The sequence below is a fragment of the Lactuca virosa genome, chromosome 4 (assembly GCF_052849685.1).
Source record: "Lactuca virosa cultivar CGN04683 chromosome 4, Lactuca_virosa_CGN04683_v6, whole genome shotgun sequence".
NCBI classification, from domain to species: domain Eukaryota; kingdom Viridiplantae; phylum Streptophyta; class Magnoliopsida; order Asterales; family Asteraceae; genus Lactuca; species Lactuca virosa.
In genome coordinates, this window is record NC_136429.1 from 355,274,056 (window position 1) to 355,288,181 (window position 14,126).

Here is a 14,126-nt window from a genome sequence, read left to right on the forward strand (position 1 = left end):
ACATGGACTCATAGAACCGAAAGACAAGTTTCGGTCCAACCGCCAAGGCTAACAACCAAAAGCCTACTTTCGGTCCCAACAACAGCACTCAGAACCGAAACTCGAGTCTTGGTCCTAAGTCTAGTTTCGGTCCTTCTAACTCCCAAAGAAAATTAACATCAATGAAGGATATCAAAGGCAAGGGAAAGCTTGATTATGAGTTCAATAATAAGAAAAAGTCTGCTAAACCTAGGATTCAAAAGAAAAGTCCTAAACCAGCTAACAACACACCAACTAATGCACCAAAAATTAAACAAGATAAAACAAAAATCAGGGTGTATACCATTAAAAGAAAAGATCAAACGACTCTAGTAAAAAGAACATATTTAGTTGATATTTCTTCTGTACTTCCTTTTTCTGTGAAAAACTCACCAGGACCCAAGAAACTTTGGGTTCCTAAATCTGCTTAAATTTGCAGGTAATCAGTGACGAACAGTTCGATGATGAATGGTATATAGACAGTGGCTGCTCGCGTCACATGACAGGAAGGAAGGAAGAACTGAGGGAGTTTCGGTCCCTAAAAGATGGTGGGTGTGTAAAGTATGGAAATAACTCCTATGGAACAATCAAGGGATATGGTATGATTACCAATGGAGATTTCTCGATTCGAAAAGTGGCGTATGTGGAAGGATTGCAGCATAACCTCATCAGCGTGTCACAATTAGTTGTGGGAAAAGGTCTGAAAGTATCATTTGATGATGAGGGCTCTGAAATAATAGAAAAGCAATCGAAAAAGGTTCTGCTAAAGTCTGAACGCAAAGGAGAAATGTATCCTTTAAATCTCAACCTAATACAAGGAAAACAAGCAATATGTCTGCTGTCAAAGGCGAACACTGATGAAAGCTGGTTGTGGCGTCGAAGACTATCGCACCCGAACTTCAAAGACATTAATAAGTTGGTGTTTGGTGATCACGTTCGAGGCCTCCCTCTTCTCAAGTTTGACAAGGAACATATGTGTGATGCATGTGAGATGGGCAAACAAAGCAGAAAGAGCCACCCTATACGAATTAATACAAAGATTGTTGAAGCTCTTGAACTATTGCACATTGACTTATGTGGACCTTCGGCTATCGAGAGCATCGGTGGTAGTAAGTACATCCTTGTGATTGTAGATGATTTTTCACGCTTCACCTGGGTTTTCTTTCTTAAACAGAAATTAGATGCAACTCCCAAGTTAAAGACATTTATCAAGCAAGTGAAAGTGCAGCTGAGAAAGACGGTGAGGAATATCAGAAGTGACAACGGTCTGGAATTCAAGAATAACGATTTTGAGGACTTTCTGGCTGACAAGCGGGTAACCAAAAATTTTTCGGCCCCTTATACACCACAACAGAATGGGATTGTTGAAAGACGAAACCGTTCTTTGTGTGAAGCAGCCAGAACCATGCTCAGTTTCTCTTCTCTTCCGTTATACTTCTGGGCTGATGCAGTTGCAGCCGCGTGCTACACTCAGAACCGATCCTTGCTCAACAAGAGATTCTCAATCACTCCATACGAGATCATAAACAATCGAAAGCCCAACGTCAAATTTTTTCATGTGTTCGGTTCAAGGTGCTTTATCTTCAATTCAAAGGAGAACCGAAACAAGTTTGACGTCAAAGCAGATGAAGGAATTTTTCTAGGATATTCACTCTCTTCTAAAGCCTACAGAGTGTTGAACAAATGCTCCAAACGAATTGAAGAAACATATTACGTCACCTTTGACGATAATTATATGATGAAAGTGCAAAGGAGTGCAAATGACTTAAGTGAAATATTTCTTGAATCTGGACAAGTCTCGGTTCCAATATCCAACCTGTTTGAAGAGTACATTCGGTTATTTGATGAACCAGAGAAAGTGGCACACTCAGAGGCGAAAGCAGTAGATAACAAAATTGATAATCTAAAAAAGATCATAGATGAAGCTTCCAAAGAAATGGAAAGTGAACCTCCTAAATCTATAGGTGTTCAATCCTCAACTGACTCTCCCATCAACGGCTCAATATTCAAGGGGGGAGAGTTCTTCAGTACCAAAGACAACCGAAATGTCTTTCGAGGGGGAGAGTCCTATTCTATCCCCAACTCCTAAAGGTCCAAGCGAGGGTGAACATATTCCTCCAAACCTACCTAATAGTTGTCCAATCGAGGGGGAGAATCCTACTCCCACAGAGGATGCAATTCTGATGATGCCATAGGTTACACTTCGCCAGTCGAGGGGGAGAAAGAGAATGCAACTGACGAAGGCGAGGGTGATCAATCAGAACTTGAAGAGGAAGTGAATGCTGAACTGGATCCAGCATATGACCCAAATTATCCTCCGTTAATCAAATGGACCAAGGACCATCCCAAAGCTCAAATTATTGGAGAATCATCTGAAAAAGTACTCACTCGCTCACAGTTGAAAGCGAAACAAACTGCATTATTCTCTAAAGTTGAATTCTGTATGTTTAATTCGTTCATATCCAAGATCGAGCCGAAAACAGTTAATGCTGCACTTGATCATTCTGATTGGGTTCAAGCAATGCAAGATGAGCTCCATGAGTTTGAACGCAACCGAGTTTGGAGGCTGATTCCTACACCGAAGGATGCTTCAGTGGTAGGCTTAAAATGGGTCTTTAGAAATAAATTAGATTATGAGGAATGTCATTCGCAACAAGGCTCGGTTGGTGGTGAAAGGTTATTGCCAAGAGGAAGGGATAGATTATGAGGAAACCTTCGCTCCAGTAGCTAGGTTGGAGTCAGTTAGAATCTTCCTGGCATATGTTGCTCATAAAAACTTCGAACTTTTCCAAATGGATGTCAAATGCGCTTTCTTGAATGGGGAACTAGAAGAAATAGTGTATGTTGAACAACCTCCCGGGTTCGTGAATGAGAAATTCCCTGATCATTGCTATGTGCTGGATAAAGTGGTATATGGTTTGAAGCAAGCACCGAGAGCCTAGTATGAAACTTTAACTCGCTTTCTGAAAATGTCAAAATTTAAGCAAGGTTCGGTTGACCCAACCTTCTTCCGAAAGAAAGAAGGCGAACATCTAATGATAGTTCAAATTTATGTCGATGACATCATCTTCGGCTCCTCGAATCCTAGCTTAACAGCTGAATTCAGGAAGTTGATGGAGACTAAATTTGAAATGAGCGCAATGGGTCCGATTAATTTTTTCCTTGGTTTGAATATAAACAGGGACCAGAAGGTATCTTTATCAACCAGGAGGCGTACATAAAGATCCTACTAACAAAATTTGGCATGACAGGAGACTCAAAAGTGAAGGTTCCTATGGCGTTTGGCACTAAGTTAACACCTTCTCTGGAAATACCTGCTGTTGACATAACACTATATCGACAAATGATAGGGTCCCTTATGTATCTAACAGCTAGTAGACCGGACATTATGTTTTCTGTTTGTTATTGTGCTAGGTTTCAAGCTAATCCAAGAGAACCTCACATGGTGGCGGTGAAAAATATTTTTTGTTACCTGAAGCGAACATCATCTCTCGGTCTCTGGTATCCTGCTAGATCTGGATTCTTCATTCAAGCCTTTTCTGATGCTGATCTTGGAGGATGTGGTCTGGACCGAAAAAGCACTACCGGGGGATGCCAATTTCTTGACGGAAAACTGGTTAGCTGGCAGTCCAAGAAGCAAACCTGCGTGTCACTTTCAACAGCCGAAGCTGAGTATATAGCTGCAGCATCTTGTACTTCTCAAGTCATTTGGATTCAAAGTCAACTAAGAAATTACGGGCTAAGTATGAAGAAGATTCCTCTCTATTGTGACTTAGAAAGTGCAATAAGGATATGTCACAATCCAGTACAGCACTCAAAGACTACGCACATTGCACTTAGATATCATTTCATCAAGGATCACGTAGAAGATGGGAACGTGGAAGTGCATTTTGTTCGATCCTCTGATCAATTGGCTGACATATTCACTAAACCTTACCTGAAGCGAGTTTCAATAAAATTCTGCAAGGCTTGGGAATGATGGAAGCAGAGTCGGTACCGAATCCTTAATTCAACACCTAAAAATTAGACAAGCGAAATGGAGCGACCGCTCGGTCTATTTCGGCTCCATAATTTTCGGGAACCGAAATGAACCGACCGCTCGGTCTATTTCGGCTCTGGAATTTTAAGGAACCAAAATGAACCGACCGCTCGGTCTATTTCGCTTCATTCCTTTAAGATAAGGTTTCGGTTGTACATTTTGTTCAAAGAGTGTTTTATGCAAAATTATTTTCTTTTTCTGTTTTTATTATTTTTCAGAAAAATTCAAAAATCCAAAAATATTTTCTTTTTCTGTTTTTATTATTTTTCAGAAAACTTCAAAAATCCAAAAATATTTTCTTTTTTTATTATTTTTCAGAAAACTTCAAAAATCCAAAAATATTTTCTTTTTCTATTTTTATTGTTTTTCAGAAAATTTCAAAACTTCAAAAACAAAAAAAAATTTGTGCGGTGTGTTTGTTTGTTTGTTCCTTCCATTAGGTCACACGTGTATAAGTGCAACAGAATTTGGAGCTAAGACAGGTATAATCATTTCCATAAGAACTAGGTAAGGGTCCCTAGAAGCATGCTGCTGCATGTTGACCAAAGCCTCTACGCCTTAGAGCAAGGCCTTAACGATTCGATCTCTACCTATCGTTTCTTCCCAATCAGGCTGTTCGGATCCACTCAGTCTAGAGCTACCTTACTCTTCTCATATGAGTTAAGAGTTTTTCTGCTTGGTCACGTCTTTATAGCAGAAGGTACTTTCGGTTCCTTAACCACCCTCCTTACCTTCTCCATCAACTTTCGGCTCATCACTGTAACCCTTGAGACTCTCAGTTTTTACCACTGAGGTTTATGGTTGCACAAAATCTGTGTTTATGATGTTAGATATGTATACCACGTACTGAGTGAAACCCACAATCCAATACCAACAACGAATTGACGGTGAATTGTCATATTCAAGATGTTACTGGTTACCGAATGAAATCTCATTTTTATTTTTGAGTGATCTTTTATGAATTTATCTAACACCAAGGCTTTTTCTTCCCATAAAGATCCAGTTTCTTTTTGTTTTTGAGATTTCTATATCTTCTTTAGTCAATATAAAATATATTCCACCTACTTGTTCAACAGACCACATCGGTCTCACAAGTACTTCTTCCAATGTTCGGTCTTATGTTAAGCATCGACGTTCGGTTGAAGATAAGCTACCTTAAGCATATGACTTAAAAAGAAGCCTTTCAATGTTTCTCTACAAACATTTGATCGTTATTTCACGGGAACCCACACAAGCACTTCAAGTCTCTCTTGACTTTGAAGGAAGCGATTCTTGCCCGGAATGCCCTGCTTTCTGTCTTATAATGAGACATCACTCACATCCAATACACATTTGCTTTATTTCTTTATCTTTTGTCACTCTATTGCACAAAAATTTTAATTTTCCAACATTCTGGTTGCTGTTAGTTCGATTTGTGTTTATCTTTTGGCGAAACAGGGGTAATTCTATCTCTTGGAGTGCAACTGAATTTCAAACGACGATTGAGGATAAGGATTTGGGCGCGTGACTTTGAACGGTCGAGCTACCCACGCGTGCTGACGTATACCTGGGAGTAACCAACCTGTCACATCGCGCTTTTTCAGGTGACGTTTTAGTGACCGCGTCATTATCATGATGATTTTTCTCTCTCCTGGCAACGGTATATAAACGATTTCTAATTTTATTTGTCTTTTACCTGCCACAAATTCTCTCCAATTACAAAGCAAGTTCAAACTGTTCATCTTCTTCCTTCGATCAACAATGGCGACTTCTTCATCTGTTCACGATCAGACTGCTTCGTCCACATTGCTTTCGATCAAGCCTAATCAGAACATGATTATTGAACTCAATCTTTTTCTGTACGATTCGTATATGCTGCAGGTGGTTGAGTGTTTGAAGTATTCTCCACTGGTTCTAGCCCTAACACAGGTGGAAGCCGTTCCGATGTCCCTTCTATCACAAGTTTATTCTACTGCCTTATATGACAAGAACAAGGAAAGAATCTAGTTTCTAATCCATTCTAAAAAGGCTTCTATTTCAAAAGGGAGATTTTGTTCCTTGTTGCACCTCGCTGTGGATTCATCTATGATTCCACCCGATTTCATCACCACTACTCAGCTTTTCTCGATGCTGTACGAAATGGGATACACTGACGTGCTTACAACAATAACAAAGGTTAAGAAGTCCTGCCTACCGTCCCCATGGAATGGACTGCTTACTCTTCTTATCAAGAGTTTGGCGGAGCGAAGTGCTGGATCTAATGGCACCGGCAAGGCTTTCCTAACCCTTCTCTACGGACTTTACAATGGTCTCAATCTTGATTATGGGACGATCATCTAGTCTCAAGTGGTGCAAAGCCTTAACACAACAACGAGGCATTCTGAAATTTCATGTGCACGATTCTGGACTCTCACTACAAGAAGGGCGATAAATTCTTTGGAAATTCTGGTGATGAAGGATGCCCTAGTTGCGTCTATTGCTACGTTTCACACCAAGAAAATCATAATTTCTGATCCTCTGAAGTTCCCTCACATTGGCTCTATCCCTGAGACAATGTACAGATGTGTTACAGCCGAAAGTAAACTCATAGCTGATTATCGAAAACTTCCTCCCAAGGAACCAAGAGTTCTATCTCCTGAACAGCAGGCTGCCCTAGATGCTGTTGACAAGCCGAGTAATCGAGGTAAACGGATTTCTACCAAGAAAGAGCCAAAAGTGGATGATAAGTCTAAGACTTCCAAGTCCAAGAAGCGAAAGTCTGATAAAGGGGATTCTTCTAAACCGAAGAAGATTAAAAAGATGGCAAAAAGGTCCAAGAGTCCTACTCCTCCTAGCTCAGAAAATGACGAGGAAGGTGAAGAAGAGGAAATTCGTTGTGCATCACCGAGAGGTAACACTCCTCCCCGATCTCCTACTCCAACCGAATCTCCTCATAACAAACTTCCAACCCCACCTCCATCACCGAAACAGACAGTTCCAGTTTCGGTTCCTCCTATTCCCCCATCTACCACATCTCCAACAACATCTTCCTTACCATCACCACCAGTTTCGTCTATTCCTATTTCTACAACTCCCATCTCAACTCCTATTTTTCCCAATCCACTACCACCATTATTCCTGAACCGACAGTAAGAGTCAACGTATCTGATACGGGGGCGACTACTGAAACAGAAGCCCCAGTTACTTCTACACCCCTTTCACCGTCACCTTCAACCGACTCCGGTGCCACTCTCGGTGGTGCTAATGATTAGTATGATTCTACATACTTCAGTCCCTATCGACTTCCTACTGATGAGGATGATGATGCTCCCGTCACAAGACAAAATCTGCAGAGCATTCACGACAAGCTTGATAAATTGCTTGAGGACAGCAAGTCATACAGTGTTGTTGTGCTCAAGGCTTTTCAGGATACAGCTCTAGAACAATACACCGATTCCATTGAAAAATCCACCAAAGCTGTAAATGAGTCTACCTCCTCTTGCAAAAAGGCCACCACTGATGTTACTGAAATTGTACATAGTACTCAGATTTTTCTTGAGTCACTTAAAGGGCATGCTGGTACAAATGCAGCAAAGGTAAATGCTTCTGTGGATTCTTTCTCCAAGTCTCTTCAGGAACAACAAACTAAGTTTGAGGCTGTGCGTTCCTCTATCCAAGCCGAGAACTCTTCACTTATCAGTTCAGTGAATTCTCGACTTGAATCTCTTCACGCTGATATGGCGAAAGAAAGTGCTTTGAAGGAAGAACTTGCTCACCAAACATCCATGGTTGAAGTACAGAAAGTGCAGCTAGCCCAAGCAGAAAAAGAAATTTTTTTGTTAAAGACCGAAAGAGCTGTTTTTCGCAGCTGTGCAGGGGATGTGAAGGATATGCTCACCAACATTCTTGGTGCTCATGATCCTATCCTCACTTTGACCATTCGGAATCATCTTACCACAAAACTTCTTCCCGCCCTTGCATTGTTACACGAGATGAAGGGTGTTTCGGAGAGATTTATTGCTCCAAAACAAGGGGGAGAGGGTGCTCCTCAACCGAAGGTTAAGACGGAAACCGAAACTGCTCAACCGAAGGTCAAAGTTACAACCGAACTGAAGGATAATGTAGCTTCAGGTTCTGGTCGACAAGAAAAGCAAAAGGAGATTGATGATGATAGCAGTAACGAATCCGGTGAAACTATTGCTGAGGCTCTTAAGCGAAAGAAGAGAGATAAAGATCTTGATGAAACCTGGAAGGTTGCAAGGGACGAAGAGGAGAGGGAAAGGAGAAACAAGGAAGAAGAAGAAGCCTTGAACTGCAAGAAGGCCTTGTTTCCCTTATGGACTAAAGAGGCACTTATCAATCAAGCTATAGAGTTTCCAAGTATTTCTTGGTTGGAACCTGTTGCTTCTTTTGACTGTGATAATTCTAAGGACTCGCAGTTCGACAAGCCAATCACACGAAAGGCATTCACGTTCCACTGCTTTGATTCGACTGCTGAGGTTCCTTTTCCTCATCCAAAGGTTGACCGAGAGCTTATTGATTTCTATCTGAAGTATGGACAACCTCAGTACTTGACATGGAGCGCACAGAAAATAATCACTGTCAAGGTACTGAAACCTACGTCTGCTGGGAGATTTGTAAATGTCAATTTCAAAATCACACGAGGTTCTGCAAACTCGGTGTCGATTATATCTCTAGCAGATCTTCCGAATCTAAATCCTCATGATTGGCTTTTATTATTCAATATTCTGCTTACAAATCCGAGGGAATATGAACCAATTTTGGAACACTTGAAGAGGATGTTGGCTTCTTACATCCATGAGGTCGCAGCTATGGATCAAGAAATAGCGAAAGTAATGAACAAGAAACAACCATCAAGCCAACATCGAAACCAGGAGATGTGAATAAGATGAAGATGGGCCAAATAGATTCAAAACATCTCACTGTGACGTTTACAAAAGGCGAAGCTCACAAATTTTTGTTCGCTCTTGTTGATAAACATTTATTTTCAACTGACTGCTTGGAGCACATCATCAACATTATACATAGTTGCAAGCAAAACACAGAAGCTGACAAGAAGAATTTTACTGACATGCTTCGGTGGTACACAACGTTCCGTCATCATTTGCTGGCTATTATTCCGAAGGTGTTCAAAACAATAAAGAAGACTTCTACAACTCAACCGAAGTGAGCTTTTGGTCCCATTGACGCAAAGGGGGAGATTGTTGAGTCTAATTGTGTTGCGTCTTGGGCTTTTTGTTTTGTATCCGGATTGGGCCTGTCCATCCGTGATTATCTAGTAGGGTTATACTATAAATATGCATGCATGTATGCATTAGACTGTGTTGATTATTACGTTCATTGTTTTGTAACCCTAAACACCTCTACAGTTGAAGTTCTTAATCGGGCTCTTCTGAGGTGTTGAAGTATTAATCATACGACATATTCAAAGCTATTCTTGTGTTCTTGATTACATTCTTAACTGTTTGCTTGCATAGAATCTAACGATCCTAAAAGAACATTGTTCTAACAATGTATATAAATATTAAACCTACAATATTATAATAGTATAAGGGTAGAATTTTAAACTTTAAAATTCTAGGGTTTGGAATTAAATGTTTCAAAATTTAGAATTTTGCATTTACAAATTCCAAAACTTGAGGGCAAGTTTTGAACTATTCAAAAAAATTTGAAATTCATAACTTATGAGTTTAATACATGTTTTAATGAAAAGACTCTTGGAAATCCACAACTTGAGGACAAGTTATAGAGTTCATAAAACCATTTATGGGAAAAAGACTCTTAAAGTTAATAACCTATGATTTTAATGATCTATTTATAGGAAAACTTTTCATTTTCCATAACTTGAGGAACAGTTATGGAATTCATCAAAAACATTATGATCAATTACTGTAACTTGCAAAAACAAACAATTTGTCAATGATCTAAAATAAACTCATAAGAACAAGACCCTTCATATCAAACCAATTTCAGGTAATTAGCCTAACCATATAAACTAATACAAAACATGAAACTTTGACAATTATCTTTTAAACTGGATGATCATTACCGCATCAAAAATAGGTTTATAAGTTCAAAAAAAGTTTAGGGTAACGATCCTAGTCCAATTCCAGCCTTAAAACTCGAAATTCTGCATCCAGGAGCACCAACTCGTCGAGTGCATGACTGACTCGGCGAGTTGGTCAGTTTATAGAGTGGAATCGTCGAGTTCCCCAGTGGACTCAGTGAGTCCACTTTCCAGACAGCAAAAAATGATTTTTCAAGCTTCAAAAAATAAACAGCATCAAGTATATAAGAAAACAATCCTAGGCTCTGATACCACAGAAGGGTTTTGAGCATTCTAACACTCCTAAGGTGTACATGCAACCCTAAATTATTTGGATCTATGTATTCACTAATATACATGCAAACTTTTATTTTTCCAAAGCATCATCCTTACTAGCATAAAATGGAGTATCTATACTACAATATTCTAGTTAGATGACATACCTTTTAATGTTACTTCCTATCCTTGATGTATTTGGCCTTTAAGAACTTAGCACCAATAGCGTGAATGCCTCAAATGGAATCACAACACACCTAGGACAAAGGATAACTTGAGAGAAGAATGGATTGCTCTAGAAATCGGCTCTATGACTCTTCCAAAGATCACTAGTGCATTTCACCAACCAAGGGGTTTCTTATATAGTGTGGCAAACTAGGGTTACACCGTGTAAACCCTAATGAAATTCCGTATCCCGCATGCTCCATGGGTTTAAACCTCCATGGATCATCCATGGGTCACCACATGGGTTTAGCCCAACATAAAGAACTATCTATCATAAGCCCACATTATAAGAGTGAATGATTTACATAATCAATCCCCATATGTTTAATTAGTCTCTTTTGATCACATAATTAATTCCAAATTAATTCTTGATCAATACTAATTAAATAATATGATTTCCTATTAATATATTAGAACTTATAATATATTAATAAACCATAGATAACCTATTCTCAAAAGTCCATCCTATCAAATTGTCATGATGATACGCAACCCAAATGGATCATGCTACTCTCGGGTCAAGTACATACCAATTACAGTTATGGACTTAGACACTAATCCAACAAATACCACATCGTGGTAATCTAACCACCATTACGCGTGAGAATAAAATTCCTAAATCAACTCAAACTTGAACATGGAAAGAAGTTGTCACACCCCCGAACCGTCGGAACGGACGACGGAAACGTCCGGGGGCGGGTGACGTCATGTGTAGTATCACAACAGTTGTATCATAGTAAGCGTAGTAAACACAACCATTACATCATAATATGAATATTTACATTGTTTGAACATATAGTTTGTTTGCATCAGTATATAACAAAACTAAAAGACGTGACTCCCAAATGCTCTGTCTTCTCCAAAAGTTGGCAAGAGTACCTGTCTATTGTTGCCCTCGAATACAAGCTGTTTTAAAATATCAGCATAAAGTTGGTGAGTTCATAAGCGTTTAGTTCTGGTGAAAGAAATGCTTCTTTGATCCTTTGAAAAAGTGTTTCCCAATAAAATCCTATATTTTCTTTAAAACTTGATAGTTGGTTATTTGTTCTTGTCTGAGGTGTACAAGTATCTACCATACTTGTATCGTTAGATGTAGTTTTCTTGAAAAACCCTGTTTGTTCCCTGTGAGGTGTATTAGCCTTATTACATAAATAAAACTAATAAATATGTGGTGAACTAAATCCTAAGGGTATTATTAATACCCTCTAGTAATCAAATCGTTTATTACTTTGAGGTTAGTTCACTTGTTTCATTATTACAAAAGTAAATTATGTTATCTAGGTTGCGAGTGTCATAAGCGTACTTAGACTTGATATGGCACGAAACGGGGCCAGTATCTTTTATGACTTTGTCACCCGTAGACCTGACGGTCCAACTGTAGCTAGCTGCGAGGTGCGGGATAGTCAGTCCCATATAGATCTATACACAATAGTCACGCTCTCTCTATAAGAGATTCTGGTTACAAGTGCTAGTCCTACACTCTCGAATCCGGTGGGAGTGTTACCAAGGACGTGTCTCCAACTTTAGACTAACAATTTTCATGTAATAATATCGAAAATCCTATTTCTGTTTTGTATGTATTCTTTATAAAATATCACATTTTATGACAAGATTCACAAGTTCCTTGCTTTAGTTTTGAAAACTGTTTCTATGAGTTGATTTCTTAATCGTTTGGTAAAACTGTTTTCTGTGTTAAAAGCATACCGAACATATAATTATTTTAAACAAAACAAAATAATATACTTTGAGCACAAGTTTCCTTGTAGTTTTGCTTGTATTCCCCCCCCTGAAAACATGAAAAACTCGGAAAAGCGTAGGGGTATGAACTCACTGTTTGACGTGGGATTCGAGTGTAAGTTGCTAGGTATTGCTGAGTGTCAAATAAAGCCTCGGGCACAAACGGACCCTATTTAGCATGTAAAAGTATATATATGCCTTAGGTGAGGGCTTAACCCTATTTGCTATGGAAGGAAATCATCCTAGGGACCAGGAAACACTTAAAACTAAGTGTTAGAATCACATATGATTTGAAAATGGGGAGTTTGCGGTCGTAAAAGGAGTGTACGGTCAAGGGTTTGCGGCCCAACAGGGTTTACGGCCCATATGTTTACGGCCCAAGTGTTTACGGTCCATGGGTTTACGGCCCATGGGTTTACGGTCATAAACACTTGGCGAAAAGTGCGATTTTCGGTGTTTCAAGGTCCTTTCTAGTCTTCTGGAAGTGTTCTAAGCCTCGTGCCCAGCTCAAGGAAGAGGTTAAAGGTCAATAATCGACGAAAAATAGAGTTTACGGCCATTGAAGGGTGTACGGCCGTAAACACACAGTTCATGCGTTTCAGGTCATTTCTTAGGCGAAAATCGATGGTTTCTAGTAGATAACAAGTACAGATGATAGTTACTTACTGTTAAGAAGCTTAGAATGAGGTTTTTAGCCACCAAGAACTAGTGTGTGTTCTTGTTGAGAGAGAAAATCTAGAAAAAATGAGATTTAGGAGATGAGACATGGATTCATCACTAGAATGAGGATAGAAACACAATCAAAGTGAAGAATCACTTACATTCTTGAGGATCCTTGAGCAAATTCGAAGTTTGTATAGAGAGAGAGAGAGAGAGAGAGAGTAGAGAGAGAAAGCTTCTGGAGTGTGTAAAGTGAGAAATGAAGGCCAGTCATCCCTTATATAGGGGTGAGTTTACGGCCAAGGGGTGGGGTGGAGGGTTTACGGCCGTGAACAAGGTTTACGGTCGTAAACTGAGTTTGCGGCCGTAAACTCCTCTCGAAGGGTTGTTTGGCCCGGATGCTATGCTTTGACTTAGAAAACCTCGTTTTTGAATCCAAAAATCGACTGAACTGAACTTAGAATATTCCGTTAGTCCAAAAATAATACTAACGTGAACGGAAATAAATCCGAATTTATTTTATTTAAAATGTAAAGTCCTTCCCAAACAAGGAAATTTGACGGAATTAAATAAAAACCCAAATTTTATTAACGGAAACTGGGTAAGGATAACGGAAAAAGTTTCGGGTTGTCACATCATCCCCCCGTTAGAGGGAATTTCGTCCCGAAATTCGAACATAGAATACAAATCATGGATTAGGAAAGAGATACGGATACTTCTGTTTCATCTGATCTTTGCGCTCCCAAGTGAATTCGGGTCCCCGCTTGGCATTCCAACGAACCTTCACTATCGGGATGCGACTTTGTTTCGTTCGTTTGATCTCTCTATCCATGATTTCGACTGATTCTTCCACAAAGTTCAGGTTCTCGTTGATCTCAATCTCGTCGAGAGGAATCGTAAGGGTTTCGTCAGATACGCATTTCTTAAGATTTGAAACGTGGAATATAGGATGAATGTTACTGAGTTCTCGTGGTAAACGAAGTTTGTAGGCTACGGGACCGATCCTAGCGAGGATCTCGAAGGGTCCTATGTATCTTGGATTTAGCTTTCCACGCTTTCCGAAGCGTATCATGCCTTTCCAGGGTGAGACCTTCAACAAAACACGGTCTCCAACCTGGAACTCCAAGGGTTTTCGTCGTTTATCGG